The sequence below is a fragment of the Macrosteles quadrilineatus genome, unplaced genomic scaffold (genome assembly GCF_028750875.1).
Source record: "Macrosteles quadrilineatus isolate MER2022 unplaced genomic scaffold, UCM_ALF_1.0 Scaffold_4__1_contigs__length_99947679, whole genome shotgun sequence".
NCBI classification, from domain to species: domain Eukaryota; kingdom Metazoa; phylum Arthropoda; class Insecta; order Hemiptera; family Cicadellidae; genus Macrosteles; species Macrosteles quadrilineatus.
In genome coordinates this window covers 91,757,433-91,772,783 of record NW_026542597.1, presented here as the reverse complement: position 1 = coordinate 91,772,783, position 15,351 = coordinate 91,757,433, and the positions used below count along the sequence as shown (strand labels likewise).

General features: G+C 33.7%; 1 long non-coding RNA gene across 1 annotated transcript in view; it reads left to right on the top strand.

The window, feature by feature from the left end:
- Positions 1-15,351, top strand: part of LOC128993602 (uncharacterized) — a 69,686-nt gene that overhangs the window by 2,874 nt on the left and 51,461 nt on the right. The window contains exons 2-3 of the long non-coding RNA XR_008490775.1: positions 85-246; positions 12,092-12,216. This is a non-coding gene — a long non-coding RNA (uncharacterized LOC128993602). The remainder of the gene's footprint in view (positions 1-84; positions 247-12,091; positions 12,217-15,351) is intronic.

The following is a 15,351-nucleotide window of genomic DNA, read 5'->3' as shown; positions in this document are numbered from 1 at the left end:
GTTAAAATAAGCCTTAGTTGTATCATGCGTCCCCACCTCATGTTCCTGCTAACTACAGTTACAATGTTGTGTTTTGTGTTTCAGTGCAGACCCCCGTCACCCCCGCCACCGCTACCCCCACCTGTGGTTCTAGACAAGCAGATCAGAGCTGTATTCATGCGGACGTTCGCTCAACTACTGCAAGGTTATCGTAGCTTCCTCACCATTATCAGAATCCACCCAAAGCCCGTCATCACTTTCCATAAGGTAAACACTTTTACTTTCTTCCCCTATAAACTCACATAATATGTAGAGAACGTATTTATTTCATCAACATTTTGTAGTTAGAGTTTTGAGGTGAAACATCCGTTTTGGGTCCCTTTGAACAAAAAGTGGTTTTTAAAATGATTGTTAGTGTTTCTGTGTCTGTGTTAACAGAGCTACAGACTACCTTTAGTCCAATTGTTAGGCCTATGCAATTTGGTATTTGAGTACTAGGGCCCAATAATGGAAATTTTTCATTTAAAAATATTAAAATTAAATGTTAGCGATAATTTTTTTTTAAACACCCATTAAATAACAAGTGTTTTTATAAAAACTGCTTTAACGATTTTGATAAAAATGTAGCATGTCATAACATACTTAATGGTTTACTTAATTGTTATAACATACATTATTTTATGGAAATAGCTAAAAAATAGAGACAAAAACAATACTTTCCCCTCATACAATGCAAGTTTGTAGGCTTTAGCCTAGACCTTTTACTTTGTAAAGAAAAATAAAAAGCTTCTTACTCTAATTCTTTTTTGTAAATAGAAATAAAGGACTTCCTCTACTATTTTATCACCATTTCATCTCTTCAAAACATTAATTCACTCCTATACATGATATAATTTAGATAGGTATCGCATATAGGCGTGAATAAACCAAAAAGTTGCCCCCTGGTGGGGTTTGAAAATGAAATTTAATAACTTTAATCTGACTACTGAGTCTATTATTTGATTTGTGTTATTAAAATGAATGTTTATGGCTTTAATGGAAACCTATCCTCATAGCCTTTATTGCAACCCTACTATTCTACCAAGACCATGCTCTGATTCGATTATTAAATTTGTTCTACACAATCAAATACTCTCAGATTTATTTAATATACTCAGGAATTATTTACCAATTTTGCCTGAAGGTCTTGTAGTTTGAATTAATACTCGATGCGCATTTCGCCGCTCAGTGCGGCATCTTCATAGAGTATCTTCTTAAACACTACTGTTACTATGTACATATTTACACTATATTTTCTAATCACTAACCGGTCACATTCGTGGCCACGGTTGCCCGGCGACGGCGACACGAGCGCCGGGGTACATTTTGTTCCGCACTGTTGACGTGATAGGCTTGTACTGGATCTGAGTGGTTGACAGTGACAGTGTTATGATCAGGGGATGTAGTCATTGTTTGTAAGGGATGGTCGCTTTCTCTTTTGCGCTGTTGCCATTTTAGTGCGGTGTTGCCAGATCGTTGGGTTTCCTCTATGTTTTTAATGAGGTCAAACAAAATGGAATTATGGTAGTCCTCTTTCTTATTTAGGAGGGCGTCAGGGTTAGTGTTAACTTGCTTATAAATTTCGTAACTTTCTTTGACTATTGCAGTAGATTTGGAGTTGGTTTTGTGGAGGATCTGTAATGATTCAGGATACATAATTTTGTGACCATGATTTTCTTTCAGGTGTTTAGCTACTATTGAGCTGGGGTTTGCATGATGTTGAGTGTTGTGTTCTTTGAATCTTTTGCTGAAAGCTCTGTTTGTGTAGGTAGCCGATATATTGTTTATTGCAGGGAGGCGCACATGTAATTTTATAGACTCCTCTTTCATTATCTGGGTTATCTTTGTTGGCTTCCTGTTTGTAAATGGGCACTGGATTGGTTTTAACTTGTAAGCTGGTGTGTAGCCTACTTTATTAAAGATTTTTCCTATTTTTTCGGTTGTCTTATCGGTGTATTTGATTGCTACGTATTTCTGATTTTGGTTTTCCGGGTTCGACTGATTTGAATGTTCATTTTATATGTTGGATTTAATTTTCCTTCGGGTTTTGCAGATCATAGTTTCTACGATTGTTGGATTGTAACCGTTATTTGACGCTATTGTTTTTATGATTTCTTTTTCTTTTTCATACTCTTTTTGGTCGAGATTGTAGTTAAGAAGTCTATATGTTAATGATCTAAAAGCTGCCATTTTTTGGTTGTAAGGGTGGTTGGATTCTGCTGGTAGGTATAACTAGATCTGTTTGTGTTGGTTTCCTGAAAATTCCGATTTTAACTGCTTGGTTTTGAGTTTTAGTGACTGTTATGTCAAGAAAGCTTATAGAATGGTTTAGTTCAGTTTCCATTTTAAATTTGATGCTATTGTGTGTTTTGTTTACGTGTGTTAAGAAATGATTCGCCTGTCTTTGGTTAGGTTAGCATTTAGTACGATGAAGACATCATCAACATGCCGAGCATAAAATTTGATTTTGTTGAATAGGGGTTTTTATGTGATAATATATGTTGCTCCTCGAAATTTTGCATAAATAGCTCCGCTAAGGTGGCTGATAGTGGACCTCCCATCGGAAGACCTTTGGGGTCATAGTATGTTTTATTATTGTACGAGGTGTTAGCCCGTCCTACGTACGGGAATTCAGTAGCCTAGTCAGTTAAAACCGTGTAAAATTCAGATCAGCTAGTTTACACATATAAAGACAAAGTTTCTTGCAGTTTTAATGTGAAAAATCATCTTGTAAACAAATGTTGTGTGACCAAATATGTTTTTATTCCATCATAGGCCTATACGATATGCATTTTAAATCCGATAATTTTACAATAAAACAGCAATTCTGCAATTTTTACGATGTGAAAAGCGTTGAAGTGAGATTTGCAGCCGATTCGCACAGACGCACACTGATTATAAGTAGCCTACAGTAGAGAGAGTAATAGCATAGATAAAACATAATAGTGACAGTGAGAAGTGTATAGACCTACTCAACGACACCACCTTCCATAGCATATCTGCCTCTTCCATAATTATTACTGTATCACCGCAATACAACTACTATACACAATTCACAGAAGGTCTGAATAGAAACGACCTAAAATAAAACGATAGTATCCAATAAAATTCACAGTAGGCCTCTTGATTATTCTTGCCTTTTTATGACATCAATATTTCCGGGCCTAATCCAAACAAAGTTAAAGAAGACAAACATTAATTGTAAACAAAAAGCTACCATGAAGAATTAAAACATGTAAACATTGTTATTTTTCTAATCTTTCCTTGAAAAGTGGAGCAGTAAAATAATTTGAATTTATCCTTTTTTATTAAGACTCACGTACAGAGCCTAGATTTGTACTGTGGTTTAATAAATTTTGGTTAAAACTGTGGTTTAAACTGTGGTCTAATTATCTCTACTAATCTTACTTATTTCCTATAATCAACGACAAAAATAAAATAACCTCATAGTTCCATAGTTTATATTTTAACCAGCTGTTAGTTAAAACAAATTATATTGCTCTAAAACAAATCGAAGATTACAAAGATTGCTTTAAAAAATCATTTGAACATCCTAGTATTTTACTGTGTATATTTAATTAATCTGCCATCCTCTTACAGAAGAATTGAACGTATCAATTATTAGCATTACACATAGTATAAATAAGTCAATCCTAAGTATGTCTTTACATTTTTATCCAAATGCTGAATTTGTGATACAAAAGCTGAATATTTACAGCTGTTATGTTAGCAAATTATTTTATGCCAAAAGCTAGTTTAGAATCTTAGCGTCGGCTGCTAGACTTTTTAAAAATTAAAACTTAATTTCTAAAAAACTGGGACCCTTAACTAAAATTATGGCTTTGACATTCCCTAGTTCTCAAAATTATCTTTCTTTCAACACAAAAATCATGAAAATCCATCGAGTGGTTGATTCAGAATCGTGAAATAAAAAAACACTGTTTCGTTTTAATATTATAGAAGATAAATAGTTTTGTTCTGTTATTGTTGTTGTAATTTTAATAATATCATTTATTTCTTCTTCATCAAAATTTTCACAGTTGGTAAGTCTTTTTTTGAGTATCTCGATGACTTCTTTTCTTGGTATGTGTTCGGTACATATTGTCTACAACTATTGTTGCAAGCGTGTATCTATCTTGTATTTTAATTTCAGATATTTTCTGGATGAAGTCCTTCGTGTTTTTACATGACACTGGAGATGTGTTTGTTATGCCATTTTTTATTAAGGTGTTAACATACTTGGCGATCTTATAGGATGCCGAGGGTATGGCATTTATAACTGGTCTTATTGGATTGTTGTCCTTTTGTGTTTTGATGAGTGGCTTGAAACAACATAACAAGCAAACAAACAATGACTACATCCCCTGATCATAACACTGTCACTGTCAACCACTCAGATCCAGTACAAGTCCATCATGTCAACAGTGCGGAACGAAATGTACCCCGCCGCTCGTGTCGCCGTCGCCGGGCAACCGTGGCCACGAATGTGACCGGTTAGTGATTGGGAAATATAGTGTAAATATGTACATAGTAGTAGTAGTGTTTAGGAAGATACTCTATGAGCGGCGAGATGCGCATCAAGTATTAATTCAAACCACAAGACCTTCAGGCAAAATAGGTAAATAATCAGTGTATAAACAGGTCTTGTCACTGGGTTCAAAAAACATACTCAGGAAGTGATGTCAATTAAAATATATATAGTTTGCAAAAGAACAAAATTTGTGATGATGATACAACTTTGACTGAAAATATTAAAAATGAAATTAGATATAAAAATTACAATATAAAATGGAATTGATATAAATCTCTCTCTCAAATATTTAATCTAGGTAAGACCTACAAATGCTTTGCTTATTAAAAATAAATGATACTAAATTTGAAACATGTGACTAGGCTAACGTACTGAAACATGAATGCTGTAAGAAAACATGATTAATCATTCAATATGGACAGATTGGCTCAACTAAACACTCTTTACAGTACATTTACTTACATACATAGAAGACAAACAGACGACACTAAAACATATATTTACTAATACTACACTTGGGGTAAGACTACGCGAAACGGTCAATTTTTGACGAACGTTTCTCCATCAATGCCGGACAGTCAGACTCAAATGTGATAATTCAATTCGTTAATTTTTGCTCTCGTTGCTTCGCGATTCGATTTCTAAACACTCCGGGAATCAAACAATAGTTTCTGTTTCCGAACCACACGTTATGATCTTCCGAAAATGAATTTTAACAAATTGATTTGAGAATTACAAATATCCGGTCATTAACGACTGACGCATAGTCCCCAAGTGCCGGAGACCGTTGGAAGATTTTAAACGTTGCAAGTTAAATATCACTCCGCATTCACGTGATTGGCCGTTGTTGTTTCCTTGTTTTGGCTTGCGTTCTTGATGATTTGAATTTGAATCGGTGCAATTTAACCGTGAACAAAATTGTGTACGTTTTGCAGGTCAAAGTTATTGCTTTTTTTTTTAATTTCCCCATAAAAGTTCATTGTTCACTTCTAACATTCATAAAAGTAGTAGGATATTAAATCTTAATTGGAGAAAGCTTGTGTCGGTTTGGTGATCGCCTACCGTTAATTTTGTACTGCATAGGTATTTCAAATGCGTTATATTAGTTATTTGAGATAGCAGTACGTAAAGAGTTTTTGTTTATTTATAAAATTACTCGTCAGGAGACTGGGAATGGGCAAGTCAGCAGACAAAAAAAAACAGAACTCAAATCATGCCAACCCAACAAAAAGTATTACGGGCAAGTTAGGAGGATAGCCAACAACTTCAACTTTACGTCTAATACAAGTCAATCCGTTGATTATAGGCTTGAATGTATGTAATAGTGGGTCGGTCATTTTTTGACTGATGGGTTTGGACAAAGGCCCTGATCGATCATACAATGACCTATCGGCAGTTCTAGAGTAAATTATTCTTGACAATTTAGATGATCGACAATATACTTTATTTACATGTTCATAAAGAACAGTACAGCGTCATAGGATATTTACAGGTAGTTAATTTATTTTCCCAGTTAAACAAATTAATTATTTGTTTCATTTTGTTTACAAGCAATGAGCAGTTCCCTGATTCCGTTTACATTCAGACTTGGATACGACAAATAACTGAAAGCGCACAATAATTTTGGACAGGCCAGTTCCAGTTGTCTGATTCAGAATTTAAACATGAATAGATACGAACAACAAAACATTGACCTTGGCAACTTCTGGCTTAATCTTGTGAATCCCACGGACGCGTATACGCGGCCCCATGCAGTTTGAATTTGCTGCGCTAACTACGACTGCAGGAGGAAGAATAATATGCTGTGTTTGTCACCATTCTATTCGGGGAAAAACGCTGATTCTTGTTATATATATTGTTTTGCGCTAGCTTGACATGCATCACTGCAGCGATGTTTAGAAGTTAGAACTCAGCTGACATTTTGTTGTGCGTTGTGCAATTACGTATTTTGCTAGTTTGTTTGAAAACAATGAAAAATTGTGCCGAAACGTCGCGTTCCCTTTAAGATAATGAAATTAGTGAATACTTATATGATGACAGGTTAAGTGGTAAATCGGAAGTGGATTATTACGAAAATGTTATGACAATATTAGTGTTCAGTGTGGTGATGGTGATGAAGGGTTAGGCCTAACAGTGGATGATGTTTTTTATAACCTCAATAGATTTCCCGGTAAGTGGTGATTATATTTCACATGATGACACAATAAATATTGATAGTACATGTATTTTATGTTTTTTATGTAGGGAAATAAATTCTCTACAAAATGTATATAATAATGAGTGAAAGATTTATTGAAATAAAATAATTTTTATGACACTTAGAAAAACTTTATTAAATTGTACAAATTTGATTTTTATAACAAAAATTTTTTATTCAATATTTTAGAAATTTATTACTTTATTGTATTGTTCTTCAGTTTATTCTGAACAAAAATATATATATATATATATTTATAACTGTTAAAATCTTAGTTTTTAATTTTTTACAATTTAAAAAAAGTCTGAAAATTTGCAAAAAATACCCAGGCTGGGGAAAGTAGCAAATTTACCATTATTTATTTATTTAGTAGACCTAGCTTACTCGAGATTCAAGAAGTTAAATACTCGTATGATAGTTTTCACTGCACATTGTCACTATTTATATTTTTTGTGTTTAGATTTTTCCATCACATAATAAAATTGACTTATAACTCTTTGTCATCCAAATTTCATATTCGAACCTTTAAACCGGTAACAGCCAGTTGGTCACAAGCAAATCCCTGTTTTTGGTTGTCATATTATTCAAGAGACTTACACACTAAAGATCATTAGACTTTGTTGTGCTGGTTAAGAATCAGTTCTTTGAATCTCAATCCAGCCTTGTTCAACTTGTCGTAACTAGCTAGTGCTGCCAGTGTGAAAAAAATAGAGCGTGGTGAAATTAATGTCCTAAAGTGTATCCATGGCTTTACCTGGGCAAAAATGCATAAGAGAGACACTAAGTAGTACTGATCGGAACATGTGTTCACTAACCTGGATCCCATAGTAGGCTGCAGATGTCGTCTTAGTCCTCAGGGATTACCCTTGTCAAATCTTACAAAACCCTCAGACTTGACTTAAATAACAATCTTAAACTTCTTCTCTCGGTTAAAATAAAATGCTCCTTACTTTAATATTAACTAGAGATCATTCAGTGAAATATGCAATGTACAGACTTCTCTATTTTCACACCACACTGTGAATAAAACATGTGATTGGAGTTTCTTCCATTTGTTTTTATCGACATTCTTATGTTCTGAAACCACAGTAGTAGCCTATGCTGACTACGGTAGCAGTAGCTTGCAGTACTAGACTTTCTATTGTTCTGATTTATTGCTGTAAGTACAGTGTTGTGTAATTTTTGTTTTGCTTGAGTAAGCTTGATTTTAAACATCACAGTTTTTATTACTGAACCAAGGTTAATCACTTAACATATCACGATTGCGCAATACTATTATTTGTATTTTGATTATGTAAAATGCACTACATCCGGTTAGTACGGCCGTTTTGTAGTCCGGCCAGTGGTCCGGTCCCGAGGTGGCCGAACTACAGGGAGTCTACTGTAGTTCAAAAAGTCTGACATTGGTCCACTTAAAACCCGCTGGGGCGGAGCCCTTTTGACGGATCTACACCACACTTCACACAAACCATCCTTGAAAGATGCTTAATAATGCCTGTAAGTTTCATTACAATCTGTGTAGCAGTTTCGGAGTCCATAACGTATATACATATATATATATACATACATAGTTCCTCTTTTATAGATATAGACATAGACTAACCAACACAAGTAAACTTCTCATCCCATTGTAAATTTTGAAGTACGTTTTTCGTGTCTAGTTCATGTACGTGACACATGGGCGCTAGTGTCGAGGAAACTTTGTTTCTATTATTTTAGGGTTAATTTCTTGATTTGTGCTTTACTGTTTGGTTATATAACTAGGGGACAAGTTGTTGTTTATGATTAGATCGTATTATTTGGTTAAACGAGGTTTTAAATGGCTGTAATAACGGGAAACAAATTTTAAACAAAACACGACCTCTACATAAACCGTACAGAACTAACAACAAAATTGTCTTCAGCTGTTCCATAAGGATGAGAAATCTACTAAGGGAGTATGTTTTATCTATGATATAGATATGTATTTAACTTAATCAAATTATTCATGCAGGCTTTAGAAGTTCACCAGGCTCAATACATATTTTGTTATATTGTACTAGCTGTTACCCACCGCCTTCACCCCCGTTTGACTTCATAAGTATTTATAAAACTATTGATTGCTTAAGTTAAACTGAAATAAACAAACCAGAATACAGTAATACAAACAAATAATCACACCTGATTTTAATAAGGTAATAAATTGAAAGAATAACATACAAATAAGTACAGCTGAGGTATTTTTAACATTAGGTATATTGAAAGTTCCCTTTGGAAAGCAATTACGACCTTAAAGAGCAATTTATGAAATAATGGATAGTTTTGAGCAAAGTTTCTCGTCATGACGAACATTTTAAGTATATGGTTGATGGGGGTGTGACTTGTAGTTTTCTCTGACTATCGTCGGTTTAAATTTAGAAAAATCCTGCTTTTCACACAGACAGCTGTATGTTGCGTGCTCACGTGGTGGTAGGGAGGCCTAAAAACTGATATATAAGTTTTATATATTTAGAGATGTATATATTTATTCACCTAATTAAAAAACAAATAACATTGTTATGCACTGGCAATTAAGTAAAATATTCTATTTTTATTTTTGGTATACACTTTTATTATTCATTGTAAAGAACGAATTGCCATTTAATATAATAGTTGTTGAGCGCAGCAACGCGTGGCGGGTAACTGCTAGTTTCAAATATGGATAGATTCTACATATGGTCAAGTTTGAACGGAAGAAATGTGTTAATCTTTTTGTCCATAGTGTATTACCAATCCGTCCAAGTGATCGCATCATCAATTGGTAATTGATTGTTCATTATAAAAATATCATAACCAAAATTATTACGTTTATTTTTGTTTGTTGAAAGGAAGATATTTTTATTTTATCTATCTACTAGCAGTGTACCCGTTCTTCGTACGGGGTTGGCATATAAGTATAAAATGCTTATTGCAGTTATACTCTAGCGTTGCGTTTGCAATGGGGGAGGATAAGGCTTGAGAGAGTTTGGTTCTTTATATTAACAGTATGCTATATTATTACAGATATAGTATAGTATATACAGTATAGTATTACAAATTTACCATAGCCATTCTGTTCTACAACTGCACCTAAGCAATATAAATAATACCCCCGCCACAGCAAACCTGCAGACTTAGCGAATTTCCATTTGCCTGATTGGATTTACACTAAAATGTCTCCTTAAAAATATCACATTTGTTCCCTATTTAAACAGAATTAGTTTAAAACACTTTCGCTACTGCAATAGTACAAAATTTTCCATTCACATGGACCAGCGACGCACATATGCGATGGCCGGTTCCCACCCATAGACTGCCGTCGCATATATGCGACGGCTAATCACATTAAAATAGACTGCCGACGCATATTTGCGTCGGGGTTCTAATGTTATTAAAATGCTTATATCTTTGTAGTGGTCTATTTGAAGGCACTGAATTCCCTGCAGTGGTCTACAGAGATGTCTGACGCACAACTGCGTCGCTTGGTCTGTGGACATGATGATTGGTGACGTCATAATATAATAGTTGGAAAAACTGGTCTTTACTTTTCTGCATCACTGTATGTATGTATACAGTATGTATGCTGCATTAACCTATGTAGCTTTTATATTTTTCAGTTATAAACTGTTCTTGAATAATCTGTTTATTTCTTTACTTACTTTCACCTTAATAAACAAAAAAAATTAACTGTCGCATATATGCGACGTTTAGTCTATTTCAAGAAAACAATGATAATTTTCACTATTATCTTCGCTGTAGACCGGGCGTCGCAAATATGCGACATTACAAAAGGTTATAAAAAATACAAATAAACAAGAATAATTTATTTACAAACACGATTGTAGCGTATTAAAATGTAAATGATCACTGTTTTACAGGTTTTCGCCCGTGGTCTGTGTGTACTGTTATCCAAGTGACAGTCGGTCTTTGTGTAAGATTCAAATGTATACCTCGGTCTGTGGCAAAGACCGCGGCGTCGCATATATGCGACGCTCAGTAGCCAACATGTTAACAAATACTTAGGTTTGCTGCAACGGGGAGGGTAAAAAAGTTTTTTTTTAATGTCAAATGTTAAAAGGTACTGTAGTTTAGTAAGAAATTAATGTATTTTCCAAATTGTATCAAAATATGTTCATAAACAAGCAAACTACAACCGTTGACTTATTCTCCATAAGAATAACATGGCAATTTAAAAATAAAAATTTTTTGGAATTTTATCCGTAACAATTAGGCGCATAATAAAGCTTCAATATACTAAATTATTTGTTTTTTTAAGCTCTACAAAATGGTTTAGAAAGAAATTGTGAAATTTTACGTTTTTAGGGTCAAAAATGGGAAAAACCTACTTTTACCAAATAAAACCCCCCATAAACCCCCGTTCCCATAGTCTGATCATGCTGGTTCGCGAACTCATTCAAGTTTATCCAGCCTTACACCTTCAAACCAAATTTTATCAAAATCGGACAAAAATTACTCAAGTTATCGTGCGGATGGACACATATATATATATATATAAAAATTTGAACGAATGGTGTTTTTGTCCTCTGGGGACATCAAAATGAAAAAGTAAATCGGTCCCAGGCCTAGGTCTTACCATGAGACCTACGGTAATAGCTACTTCCCTATAGGGAAATTCGCTAAAAAGTAAATTTTCAAACATTTACACAATATCACAAATTATGTATTAAATTAAAAACATACACTTTACTGTAAACAATCCTGCTTCGACAGTTCTCATTGTGTATCACAGCTTTTTGATGCTGCTTACTTCAAATTAGCTGTTATCATAATGGGAAAAAATATGATAGTGCTGCACCCTGTTGGTAAACCTTATAACTTTTTAATGCTATTAAATATTTTAGAACAAACTTTATTGGTCGAATCAGCTGACAAAATTTTTGAATTCCTTTTAAAAGTGAATACCCATAAGGTTAACATGGAAAACTCCAGAGTTACTGGGGCGGAGCCTGAAAGGAGTTTTGAGATAACAATATTAAAGGTTATAAAAAATACAAATAAACAAGAATAATTTATTTACAAACACGATTGTAGCGTATTAAAATGCTAATGATCACTGTTTTACAGGTTTTCGCCCGTGGTAGTTTATATGTTATATAAACATATATGTTAATCGCATATATGTTAATCGGGAATGTGTACTATCATCACCCTAAATTTCAGCCCAATCCAACCAGTATTCTTTGCGTTTTTGTCACAAACATACATACATCCAAACTTTCTCATTAATTTATAATATTAGTAGGAAACACAATAATTCCAAAGAGCTATAAAGCAATATATTGTTTTTTGGTAATTTGTAGAGGTAACTAATGTGACTATCTTTTTAGGTTTGGAGACTTGTGACAACATCTTCACCAACAACATTTCAACAACAACTCATCTTCAACATTTCATCAACAACTTGATCTTCACGTATCGTTACTGCAGAATGTTTGAGGAGGGCCTTTCCGAGGTAAGACAACTGATTTTATTTTCATGTTTGGAAATGTATGCATGATTGTACCCTTGCATTGTGTCATATAGTAAGAGCAATAATTGTTTAAATTATAAACAAACCTAGGGGTGGTTTTTGGTACCAAGCCTTGTCCCCCTTTTGTATCGAAGTCAGAGTATCAAAGTTTATAATTTACAAAAATTCATTAAATTAAAAATAAATTCAATAAAAATTCAATTCATATAAAAGAAATAAACCTATAAAAAAATTCGGAAAATTCTAAAAGATTACATAATAAATTTATTATTATATTCTTTTGATGAGTTTTCCACCTCCCAGAACTAGATGTAGTATTTTTATTTTATGTTTTTTGACACTATTCACTGTACCACCTATGTACATTAGTTATGATGAATAAAGGGGTTTGAATATAAATATACGAGCAGTAATATTAAAAAAAAAACTTTTCATTTAGGCCTACCAAAGAAGTTTTTAATATTTTACTAAAAAACAAACCATATAATATAAAAAGAAAGTGGAGGCCAAACCAGGGCCGGGGATAGTAGCTAGTAAGGGCTAGACCACTCCGTGTACCTGCATCCCGCTCGATTCACCCTGTGACGTCACGTGGTTGTCAGCCGCGCCTGTACTGTAGTATGGTGGCAATGCTCGGCAGCGTGCGCGCCCTGTTTCGAATTAAAATTCCCGCTAAATTTGAAGACCTATTTTATTATCCTCTGGCATTCTTAAAGGAAATTAAATTGTCTATGGAATGGTGTAACTTGTTCATATGAATATTATTATTTACTATTTGTTATTGAAGATCAAAGTACGAAGAATTGTACTAGAATTTGAACATGTGGTTACTTTAATAATGTTTTTGAAAAAATATGAAATATTTAACCAAATAAAATAAACAATTTATTTGTGTTCCCTAAGGGTTTCTCGAAAAAACAAACATATATTTGTCTTTTTCTATAGTATTACTTATATTCAAGTGTATTTATTTTTACAATTTTTAAGACGAGCTTATTAAAAAATTAGGTTAAAATAAAAAAAAAAATAAAATATTTGGGTGGCGATATAAATGTTTAATTAGAATTTCCTATCATGTTCTCAAAATTTTTAAAATGTAAACTAACACTTTTTTTAATTTAAAACTCAAGCAGTTTTAAAACTAATGATTGTTCTGTGACACTTTTGATTGTTTCAAACAAATTTGCTTATCGAAAAACCTCAAGTAATTAATATATAACAAATTATACAGTCACTGAAAATCGTAAAATAATTTATTTTGGTAAAAAAAAAATACAACCGACTACAAACGCTCTAAAAAGAATTAAATAATTTCAATAAAGTAAACTTTTGTATTAGAGCTGCAAGATATTCTTACGTTTTATGCTAGCTAAAACTTTATTTTTTCGTCTAGCTAATTTCAGTTGCGATTTTAAGATTACTACTTCAGTTTGTAGTTTTTCATTTATTTCTGTTTTGCTTTTACAGTCTTTGCAATTGATCAAATCTGGTATTCTATCGCGATTCATCTTTGTGCCAGTGCCACATTCTCCAGGATTTTACAAACAATAATTCCATAGGAAACAGATAAAAAACATAATCAAACTTTCAGTCTGTCACTTATTATTTGACTTCAGAACACTTCTAACCACAGCTAACATTAAAATTGAACTACATACTTAGCACATTAAATGCAAACAAACAAGGGGTTCATTGCAGAAGCGCTGGGCGAGGCAACCACGTGACGTCACGCGGCCACCGACCCCCCCACTACCTGGCGCGGCGGCTTCTGCCAAACATCAAAAGAGTGGTCTAGCCCTTACTAGCTGCTATCCCCGGCCCTGGGCCAAACTACGAATGGGTGAAATTCAGGAAAATTGTTTCCCAAAATCTTTTTATGTACAATGATTTTAAACTGAAACATGTTAAACGATCTTCAGATCATCACATCTCTTGTTTATGTTAAACATCAAAACCAAGCACAGTAATTATTTTCTACAAGTTGTCACCATTAACAAATGTATTAGGCAAAATTCATTTACTTTTCTTTGCAAAGCAATTCGTAGCTTTTGACAAGTTTGCCAGGTGTTATACACCATTCACTTCATTAGTTAAAGGTTATACTTAGGCTATTTTGCATATTCCACTAACCTGTTGTTCCTTGGCCAAGCATTTTTTTATTATTATGTATTTTTATCTTTGTGTGGAGGAATCCTTAGATAAGAATCATCTTCGGGATCCTTATTTCAATGTGAGTTTTAAATCATGACATTTTATTCTGTAGTTGTATTAACGTAACTTCAATTGCAATGCTAAGGCTCTATTTTGGACAGCCTATGGTGAATCAAGGTCTGGGTTTTGTCCCAAACCAGTAATCTTTCACCCTTACAGAGGTCGATCCTTTATTACTGGCAAGAACTGCATTTTTGAATAATAACTCACAATTAATTCTGAAGATTGCAGTACCGTTGAAGTAGGCCTAACCCCATTTGAACCAGGAACATAAACACACTTCACAATAACATCACCATCACGCCTTTAAATTTATGATCACTAAAACCGTAATATGGCTACTACACTGTAATAAATCTGTACGATTAATATTACAAAACTAAGTAAAGGTGTTAAAATTATTTCATAAAATATTACAACTACAACCCATTTGCCAGTTGGTGTACAACATCAGGGTGTCTACCTGTCACGGATGTCACCGAAGTCCCCGAAAAGTCACCGATTTTAGTACAGTAATGTGTCACCGATGTCCCCTATTGTCACGGAATTTGCTTAAATTGTCACCTAAATTTTTGTAGACCTACAGATTTTTATTTATTTTTGGGACAACACTAAATCTTTAGACGAAACTTGTCATGTATCAATAATATTATACTATCACATACAACAGTTAATCTAGTCTAGATTTAGACTAGATGATTCCAAATAAAATGATGGCGATGCAAACTGCGAAGTTAATACCATGTTATCATCCGAAAACTAGTCAGTTTAGTACTGTAGCTAGTCAGGCAACCGGCCAAAATCTTGCCGACATAAAACTATTGTGCCAGTTCCAGTATCAAGACAAATTTTGCAATGTCTCTTATGGAGTCAGGCAACCGGCCTGTGTTTTGTCCGCACGAAAAT